Here is a 9,783-nt window from a genome sequence, read left to right on the forward strand (position 1 = left end):
GTTGGGACAGGTCTCTACCAGGTTTGGGAAAGACTTTGAGGACAGCAGTATTAAAATGTCTGGGAAAAGTGTCAGATGACAATATCGCATTTAGGACAGACACCAGGGTGTCCCCCATTCGGGGTAATAGAATTTTATAAAAATCGGCACTAAAGCCATCAGGGCATGGTGCTTTGTTCCTACCAAATTGACCAATGACACTCTGGACTTCTAACGAAATAGGATTGAGCAATGATTGAACCATGGAGGAATGAAGTTGAGGAACAGGAAGATTGTCCCAAAATTCATTGGGCCATGGCGAAGGGGTGGGAGACGTGGCAGGGGAGGAGCGTGAGGAAGAGGAATACAAGTTCTTGTAAAAGGATTTCATTACATCAAAGATCTCCTGATTATTAGTAGTTAATGTGCCAGTGGAGGTACGTAAAGGGTGAGTAACCATGGGAGGGCGGGAACCAGTGAGAAGTGTCGTTAACAATTTTCCAGTTCTATTGCCAAACTTATAAAACCTATAATTCACCGAAAAAGAGAATCTATTACCCATGGAAGACATGAATTCATTGAAATGCGTTTTGGCCTCCATGTATATAAGATGATTGTGTGGAGTGGGAAGAGATTTGTATTGCTGATAGGCTGTCGACAGGGTCTCTGAAACTCTAGATACTGAGAATCATATTTCTTGTTAGTCGCTGAGACATAGGATATAATATCACCCCGGAACACTGATTTTGCGGTCATCCAGAACAATATAGGATCTTCCTCCAAGTGGAATGCATTGTTAGTTTTAAAAGATTCCCAAGAAGATTCTAGCCTTTGTTGAAATTTCAGGGAGTTTGCAATATGAGGGTAATCTCCATAGTTTAAGAGAGGAGGAAATGTCTGGAAAGTGAAGGGTCGCATTGACTAGGGCATGATCGGATAGGGATATTGCCTCAATTTTAGAATCTGATACATGCGGTAAGAGAGAATGGGATAATAAAATATAGTCTATCCTAGATAGTGTATGGTGGGCCGCAGAGAGGCAGGTGTATTCCTTCTCTGTGGGATGTAAGGCTCTCCAAATATCCACCACCTGCAGTCTTTCAGCCAGTAGAGGGACCCCAAATTTGGGCAATGAAAGAGGTCTCGCTGGCAAATGATATCTGTCTAAATAGGAGGAGGAGATAAGGTTTAAATCTCCGCAGAGGATCATGGGGTCTGTGAGAAGGGGAGTCAGTTTAGCAAGTAAGGACTGAAAACATTTCTTAGAGTAAACGTTAGGTGCATATACATTACACATTGAATAAATTCTACCATTAATCTTAGCAGATGTTATCACATAACGACCATCAGGGTCAATAACAGTGGATAGGACTTCTGTGGGGATAGGACGTTTGATCAATATAACAACCCATCTGGCCTTAGAATTGAAAGAGCTAAAACCCAATACCCGCCAGATTAAAGCATTTCATTTTGCCGTCTCCTCTGGAGTCAGGTGTGTTTCCTGGAGGAATGCCAGGTCTATCCGTTGTTTACTAAGATAGAGGAGCACTTTCCGTCTCTTTGCTGGGGAATTAAAACCCCCAACATTCCAAGATCCCACCGTCAGATCAGGCATACTTCAGAAGAAAAGGCAAATCGGATGCATTCTTTACCATCTTCACAAGAAGCATTAACATAATCACATCCTGTTGGGGGGGGGGGAGAGAGGGGGGAGGGAAGAGACTAAAAAAAAGAGGAAAAAAAGAGAAATAGGAAGCGATAGTGAATAACAGGACGTACAATCGGAGAAGCAGTACATTAAGAATAGCCAATACACCAATGGCCAGTGATCTCCGGCCAACGAGCATGGGCGAGCACCAATGATAGCGGTCCCGCACACGGGTGTTGAGTGGCGAACACCAACAGTAAAGGAGGAGCCCCTCCCCACCGCCATAATGTAGTTAACAATACCCACCCAGAAACCCTCAAAAATAAACAGGATAACAGTATACTCTGAAGAACAACATATCATAGACGAGATGCAGTGAGCAGAATATAGTAGAAAACCTATGTTAAAATTTATGAATAAGCAAACATAACCACGGAAGTCCATGATAGTGGGGTAGCCCCCAGCCTGTGTGGATAACATGGTGAGCAATTGTAGAATTATATATGAGAACATATCAAAGATAGATCAAAGCAGAATTAAATACAGAGCAGCAGCAGCCACTGTAGTGTAAGGGAGCAGTCGCTGCAATAACAAAAAGAACCAAGGCAGTCCATGTGGAAGAAATGACGAGACCGCAGGTGGAGAACCTGTGAAATATGATCAAGTTGCCGCTGTGGGGAGGACAGTAATATCTGTGTTGTCTTCTCTGGAGATATTGCGTAGGTAGGCCACAGCGTCAGCAGGTGACAGAAAGTCTTTGTGGGAGGTACTCTCATAAATGCGCAAGCGTGCGGGGTAGAGTAGGCCAAACTTGCGACCCTCTGACACAAGTTGAGTGCAAATGGGGGGAAAAGCTTTACGGGCCCGGGTGAATTCCACCGAATAATCCTGGAATATGAAAAGCTTATAACCCTCCCATTGGATATCTTTCACTTTGCGGGATGCGGACCAGAATGCCAGTTTATGAAGGTAATTCAGACAACGAAACAAATTCACACGTGGACGCGGTCTGTTGGGGGTGGGGACAGGACCCACACGGTGAACCCTCTCAATTACTAGATCGCTACAGTCCCGTTCTACGCCCAAAATTGCAGGAAGGGTGACACGTACAAAATGAGCAAGCGCTGTGCCTTTAAGTGATTCCGGCAATCCCACCAATCTGATATTATTTCTTCTTGAACGATTTTCAAAATCATCTATCTTATTCCAGATTTGATCATTCTCTGTAGTAAGAGATTTCACTGAGTGATGCAGCCCCTCTATGTCATGTGTAGCTGCTTGCAGCTGGGATTCAGTGTGAGAGACTCTCTGCTGTAGGTGCTGCAGCTGTGTAGTTATATCATTAACAACCTGTGATAGCAGGGGTGCCATGGTGGCTTTATTGCTGCCACTACATCCCCATACGTTACAGGGGCTTCAGGATCGCGGCATACCTGTGATCCTGTGATATGTCCCCTCCGCCGCGGCCTTTTTGGAGGCAGGAGAGGTTACTTCAGGGCCGGCGCCAGGCGCCATGTTGCTATCCGTGCGGCGTTTCTCCAGCCTCGTGGTAGCGCCGGCGGGAGCCTGGGGAGCCGCGGCTACGGGCGTCACATAGCGGTCCATGCTGACCGCGGGTCCAGCCGAGGGTGTTCCGGGGGATGTGGAGGCTGTAACAGCCTTTAAAAGGTTTATTGCGGCGAGCGGCGGGACGGAGCTCCTGCAGCGAGCGTCTCACTCCATGGGTCCCGGAACCGGAAGTCGGTGCTTGTTAAGCGAAATAAAGTGGCATAAAATCAGTGACAAAAATATATATAGAGAGAAATGGAACAAGATTTAAAAATAAAAAAAGTTTTGCTATTTTTTTATTGTTGGACAGTCCGTCCAGGGGCAGATTGGCCATAGGACTAATAGGGAAGATTTGCGGTGGGCCATGCGAGGCCTGTTTTTTGTTTTTTTTTTGGGGGGGGGGGTTGGGTGAGGGATGGTGCTGATGCCATGGTTACACAGTATACCTCTGATGCTGCCCATGAGAAGCCACTTTTACAAATTTTTCCATGGCTACCGTACTTTCAGTTTCCAATCCTCCCCTGTCTGACTTTGAAAGAAAGTACAACGGAATATGCTAGCGCTACATAAATGTTAATAAATGAATATATAGATGTTACACCAAAATAATAAAACCTCTTGGTGTCACTTGGCCTTTCAAACAGCAGAGGAAATTTGAAACAAATTGTAATACCAGAAGCTATATTATACATGTATTTTTCCCCTGTGGGAGCCTTTTTGTTTTCTTGTTTTCTGTGGGGGCAAATGTATGTGTTTTTTCCTGTGTGGACCAATGTGTTTTATTTTTTCTTGTGCAATGTTTTTCATCTGCACTTGCATCTGAGTTGCACCGCAATGGTGTTCGTACAGAGTTGTAGTACAGAGTCAGACACACGCACCAAGAAGTGTATTAGAAATGTGTTGGGCATTCCTGTGTGGTTACAGGGGGTTGGCTAATCAGACGCAGATGTAATGTAGTGTGCGCGTGTTGCTGAAAGTGGTTGCATATAGAGACTTTGAATTGCTCTAGCATAGGGTTACTGAAAGTTACAATGGTGGGACGGATGGTGGCGTCTAAAGATGCACAAAGCATGATTGCAGCATCTGTATATACTGAAAGTTGGCATCTCAGCCCTTGTATGTTTGGATGCATGGATGTATACTAGGGAACTGCATTTTAGCATCATTAGCATAAAGGTACAGACGCAACTGCAGCAAAGGATGCAAGGAAGGCCACAACGGCGTCCAACTTGTAATCAGACTCTATGAGGATGAATCCTGCCCCCCTCAACAGACCCCACCCCCATTAGGGCTGCTTTCATACATTTTCCAGGCTAGTTTTCCTTCCCAATCCACCTGCATCCATCTTGTTTTTAAATGTGTCCCTCAGGCAAATGTAGTTGCCCTTCTGTGAACCTTAAGCTATTTTGAAACCCCTGATCTAGCTGCGTCCTATTGGCTGATTGTGCCTAAATCATTCCCACTGATACTATTATTATTATTATTATTATTATTGAAATGTGGCTGCTGCAATTTATATTCTTTATTATACTGTTATTTGTAATCAGTCCGAAGACAAAAAACAGATTCCCATTGATCTTTTAAAAAGGCATTTGTATTGTATTGATTTGGATTAGCATTTGCATGGTAAATGCACCTATATTACTTATTAATAACACTGTCAAGACATGGACTACATTGTGGACTGTGATTTTAGTATTTACTACCAGTACTGGTGAGCCACTTCTCCAGATGAGAACCATGGGGGTCATTCCAAGTTGATTGCTCGCTAGCTACTTTTTGCAGTGCTGTGATCAGATAGTCACTGCCTATAGGGGAGTGTATTTTAGCTTTGCAAGTGTGCGAACGCCTGTGCAGCCGACCTCTGCAAAAACATTTAGTGCATTTTCTGAGTAGGCCTTGTGATCACTTCAGCCTGCCTGGTCCCGGAATTGACGTCAGACACCCGCCCTGCAAACACTTGGAAACGCCTGCGTTTTTCCAAACACTCCCAGAAAATGGTCAGTTGACAAACATAAACGCCTTCTTCCTGTCAATCTCCTTGCGATCGACTGTGCAAATGGATTCTTCATTAAATCCATCGCTAAGCAACGATCCGCTTTTAACACGTACGACGTGCCTGATCGCGGCGCTGCAAAAAATGGCAGCGTGGGATCAGGTCGGAATGACCCCCCTATGCACACATACTACGCTGACTGAGCTGCACACGTGTTACAATATGGCAAACTCTGCAAAATAAACAAAACACACCTTTTTTTTTAAGGAGTTTGCGCTTGCAGTTTATACATAAATTTAATGCATCTTGCTAACTGGAGTTGAAGCAAACACAGCCGCAAAATTAAGATCTAAAATATCTGCTCAACACACCTCCTTCCAAAATGATGTGGGTATAAGTGTAATTACTAATTTTATGCATATAGAGAATTTGACTTTGTTATTAAAGATGACACGCACCAAGGTCTAATCCCTCTGACTACTGCTTACTTAGAGCTCATGTACTCCCATTTAATTTAATTGTGGCGAGATCTCTAGGGATGCACTCAGCTATATTTGTTGTGTCTCATGTTGCCAGCAGACTGCACACCATGCACAATTGTGGTAAATCTCTATTTATAATGAAGCTATTGCATTGCGTTTAAAACAGACATTTAATGAAGACAATCCATATTTATTTAAGTGATAAACTTGTACATTATATACTTGGCAAATGCAGAGTATACGGGAAATCAAATGAAGATGTACTGTCTGGCAGGAATGTTAACATCCACTGACATTTATTAAGCTTAACCTTGTTGGAAACAGTTTCAAATAACTGTGCACTGCTAATACATATAAAGATATACGGCTCATATTATTATGACGTAAATGTATCAGCAGCATGGGGTGGTGCACTCTATCATTTAACACCATTAACTTGGAGTAAAAAAACAATAAAACACTGTGTTGGAATTTTAATACGTTGTATTTAACATTGTCTGAAAACTAGGAAACTGTATAATTTGTGAAAACTAAGAATGATAACTTATGTGACTTGCCTACGGATATGCAGTTATCCTATATATTAAAAGGCTAACGCTGCTCTTCGCTGCTATGGGGGAAATTCCAGTGTTTGTGCGCCAGCGGCCACTAGATGGTGCCCAACGGAGCAATTCAAGTGTTGCTCCATTCGGACGCGCACAGCCACTGACATTACTGTTGTGGGGTTCTGTCATTTTGACGGGCTGGTAACAAGTAGTTGTCTAATGGGGTGTAGTATGCGTGACCTGCAGCGGAATACCGGCGGGGGGGGGCAAGTGCAACAAGCCCCTTGCGGTCTCACTGCGCTCTCTACGCTGCGGGCTCGGTGGTGTCCTGGTGCCACGGGTTCTATTCCCACTCTATGGGTGTCGTGGGCACCCGCGAGTGGGAATAGTCCCTGTTGGTCGGCATTGTGAGGGTGCGGGATGTAAGTGGTGGTATATGTTGACATTGACACTAAAAACCCAGAAAACTCATGTCGGTATTTTGATGTCGGCATTTAGAATGTCGGTATTCTGACTGTCTATATTGGTATACTATATTAAGAATAACTACAAGATATAAAATTAAGAATACAATAGTGGACACAAGATGAGCCCCTATCTATGTCAACTTATGTATGAGAGAATGGGAAGTGATTTTCATCTATAACAGTCCTATATAGAGTTTAACGTTATTTTGGCAGGTACATATTTACCTTTTTTTATGTAGATGTATGCAATTTATGTCATATCTTTATCCTGTCATGTACAGCAATGCGTACGATTGTATAAATAAAATAATATATATCTAGACCATATAAAACTTTGTGGTATGTACAATACTGATATATTAATGATGTAGATGAGTATTTATACATAGATCAAAGGTTTTCAGAGTCATTTTGGTAATAATGACTGGAATTTTAATGTTAATTATAAAATTAGTAATTAGAAAATTACATTTTTAGATTTACAATAAAAAACTTAGTATTGATGGAAAGAGTTTGTAGTAAAGTGTCACGCTCAGCTTGAGTTGAGGATCTGACGACTGACAATTGACTGAGGGAGCAGCTTTCGGCAAAGGAAGGAAACGAGGTGGTTGAATGTAGTTCTTAGTAATGGGTTGAAGACTTAGGCCCAAAGATGTAGAGGGGTAGGCAATAAGGACAATGAATGAGAATGATACACTGAAGAAAGATGAATTCAGCTTTACTGAGACCACAATCATACACAACGACTAGGAGATAAGTCTGAGTGAATTCTGAAAGATGAAATGTTTGTGACTTGTAAACGATGCTGAAGAATACTGAATGAAGAAGTGACTTGTGATTTGTAAACATTGCTGAAGAACACTGAATGAAGAGATGACTTGTGATTTGTAAACAACGCTGCAACGCTGAAGAACTCTGAATGAAGAGATGACTTGTGATTTGCAAACAATGCTGAAGAACACTGAATGAAGAGATGACTTGTGATTTGTAAACGATGCTGAAGAACACTGAATGAAGAGATGACTTGAAGAATGATGTTAAAAAGAGGATCGCTGTGAGCACCGTCAGCAAACGGAGACCCTCTACCAGATAGAGGACCCAGCGGTTAAACCGCAAGAGCAGGAGGACTGGGAGCAAAGGACTGCAATAACAGAACTGATCACTGGGCAGCCACAACAGTACCAGGATACCAGGGATTAACCTGGGAGCACAGAGCTTGAGCACCTTACAGCAGCAAGTAACTTGCAGCACTGGCACCATGACTTAGCATCAACCCCTTTTTATAAGGGAAGACTGCACCGGATTGGCTGGATGTGTACTGGGATGCCTATTGGCTTGGCTTGGTCTCCAACATGGCGGCCCCCTGCACAGAGGAGACATGTGGAACTAGCACACAGCCACTACCTCAGGCCTCAGCCTCCCAGACGCCGCACTCAGCAACAGAACATTTGGAAACAGACACCTCCGGCTGCCATGCTCCACTCCCCAGGACCCAGACCCCGGCCTCCAGACACCCGGCAGCCGCACCGGAGGACCTCGCTGACACAGCTCCTATCCGCCACACCCACAACAGCTAACAGGAAGTCCGCAGGGACCAAAACCGGAGTTAAGACTCCGGATGCTGACATAACGCAAACTATAAACCAGTTGGATGTGTATCGTTTTATTATATTTAATAATAAATGGTCCTATTTGACCAAATTATATAATAAAAAAAACCACTGGCATATTTTGAAGTAGTGATGAGCGGGTTCAGTTCCTCGAGATCCGAACCCCCCCCGAATTTCACCCATTTTACACGGTTCCGAGACAGACTCGGATCTTCCCGCCTTGCTCGGTTATACCGAGCGTGCCCGAACGTCATCATCCCGCTGTCGGATTCTCGCGAGATTCGTATGCTATATAAGGAGCCGCGCGTCGCCGCCATTTTCACTCGTGCATTGGAGATGATAGCGAGAGGACGAGCAGCGTTCTCTCAGTTTCTGTGTTCAGTGTGCTGCAAATATCTGTGCTCAGTGTGCTGCAAATATCTGTGCTCAGTGTGCTTGCAAATATCTGTGCTCAGTGTGCTGAAAACATCTACGTTCTCTGCCTGAAAAACGCTCCATATCTGTGCTGCATTGTAGTATATAGTAAGAGGAAAGTGCAGAATTTTGCTGACCACCAGTATTATATAGCAGTACGGTACAATAGTCCACTGCTCTACCTACCTCTGTGTCGTCAAGTATACTATCCATCCATACCTGTGCTGCATTTTAGTTATGCGCAGTATATATAGTAGGAGGACAGTGCAGAATTTTGCTGACCACCAGTATATATATAGCAGTACGGTACAGTAGTCCACTGCTCTACCTACCTCTGTGTCGTCAAGAATACTATCCATCCATACCTGTGCTGCATTTTAGTTGTGCGCAGTATAGTGGGAGGACAGTGCAGAATTTTGCTGACCACCAGTATATATATAGCAGTACAGTACAGTAGTCCACTGCTCTACCTACCTCTGTGTCAAGTATACTATCCATCCATACCTGTGCTGCATTTTAGTTGTGTGCAGTATATATAGTAGGACAGTGCAGAATTTTGCTGACCACCAGTATATATATAGCAGTACGGTACAGTAGTCCACTGCTCTACCTACTTCTGTGTCGTCAAGTATACTATCCATCCATACCTGTGCTGCATTTTAGTTGTGCGCAGTATATATAGTAGGAGGACAGTGCAGAATTTTGCTGTGACCACCAGTATATATATAGCAGTACGGTACAGTAGTCCACTGCTTTACCTACCTCTGTGTCGTCAAGTATACTATCCATCCATACCTGTGCTGCATTTTAGTTGTGCACAGTATATATAGTAGGAGGACAGTGCAGAATTTTGCTGACCACCAGTATATATATAGCAGTACGATACAGTAGTCCACTGCTCTACCTACCTCTGTGTCGTCAAGTAAACTATCCATCCATACCTGTGCTGCATTTTAGTTGTGCACAGTATATATAGTAGGAGGACAGTGCAGAATTTTGCTGACCACCAGTATATATATAGCAGTACGATACAGTAGTCCACTGCTCTACCTACCTCTGTGTCGTCAAGTAAACTATCCATCCATACCTGTGCT

The sequence above is a fragment of the Pseudophryne corroboree genome, chromosome 4, assembly GCF_028390025.1.
Source record: "Pseudophryne corroboree isolate aPseCor3 chromosome 4, aPseCor3.hap2, whole genome shotgun sequence".
Lineage (NCBI taxonomy): Eukaryota > Metazoa > Chordata > Amphibia > Anura > Myobatrachidae > Pseudophryne > Pseudophryne corroboree.